Below are 1374 nucleotides of genomic sequence, written 5' to 3'. Positions count from 1 at the left end.
CCGTATATAATGTGGAAATAGTAATAAAAAATGATAAAATATGTATTGATTTATATATTTATTATTTATTTTTTATCAGTAAAAGTAGAATCTATATACCATCTACAAACATATTTTACGTTTGAAAAAATATCTCTATTTTCACAGATGTTTTATGATAAGTGTGAACTAATAACTATCATATAGTTAGATATCAAGAGACGTATAAAGAATCGGACTCGGTAATAGTATCGGAATCGGAAAATTAGTACGTGTTCGGTAATTATATCAAGATTGGGAAAAATATCGTCCCCTCACAAATATATATAACGATATACACATACACACACGCACGCACACACACGCATGCATATATATATATATATATATATATATATATATATATATATATATATAATGATGTATATATATATATATATATATATGTGTGTAGTTCCAACGAGAGAAAAAATGTATATTTAAAAGAGTGTAGCCATCAACAAGTGTGGGTTTTCATCATATTTTTATTTTAAAATATTTTTATAACGCGTTTCGAGCTTAGAGTGTGCTCCCTTCAGATGTTTTCGTGATAAGTTTTTCTTTAAAATGGAAGTTTGAAAAGTTATTTTTACCTCCGCTGGTACTAAATAACTTTGCCAACTTCCATTTTAAAGGAAAACTTATTACGAAAACATCTGAAGAGTGCACACACTAAGCTCGAAACGCGTTATAAAAATATTTTAAAATAAAATATGATGAAAACCTTTAAAAAAAACAACAATTGTTGATGGCTACCTTTTTGGCCTTTTGGTCAAGATCAAAGTGTAGTATCTGTTCTTCAGATGCTGCACTTCATTTTCTTGTTCTCTTTCGGTGGAGGAGAAATCCTTCACGACTGAGACAATTTTTATTTTTGTACCTTTTCTCCACGTTAAAAAAACGACCCTGATGTCTAACTCTGTCCCGTGGGGAGGCATAGTAAATAGGTACACTCTTTTAAATATATATATATATATATATATATATATATATATATATATATATATATATATATATATATATATATATATATATATATCGGTAGAGAGAATAAATAACTCATAAATAAACTACACATCATACATCACTTTATTATTACAATGTTGTGTACATAGAGATCTATTGTTTTTAGTTTATCAGCATAGACTTGGGATTTGACATAGCCTTAAAGATAATAATCTTATGTGGTTAAACAGTACGAAGGCGATAGCCATTAAACAGATCGGTTTCTGGAAATAATTCGTTCATCGACTGGTTCTTTCATATGACTTAAAATTATCGATGTTTGCTAAATCTTCAATTGCAGAAATTCATTTAGCTATTATGATTCGCTGCATTCAAAAAACAACTGATATA

General features: G+C 28.0%; 1 pseudogene; it reads left to right on the top strand.

Moving 5' to 3' along the window:
• The first annotated feature begins 770 nt into the window (after positions 1-770).
• LOC145286755 (U2 spliceosomal RNA) lies at positions 771-990 on the top strand (annotated as a pseudogene).
• The last annotated feature ends 384 nt before the right edge of the window (positions 991-1374 follow it).

This window comes from Euprymna scolopes, chromosome 10, assembly GCF_053919585.1.
Source record: "Euprymna scolopes isolate OS-2025 chromosome 10, ASM5391958v1, whole genome shotgun sequence".
In the NCBI taxonomy this organism is placed as follows: Eukaryota; Metazoa; Mollusca; class Cephalopoda; order Sepiida; family Sepiolidae; genus Euprymna; species Euprymna scolopes.
This window is presented reverse-complemented; position numbering and strand designations above follow the sequence as displayed.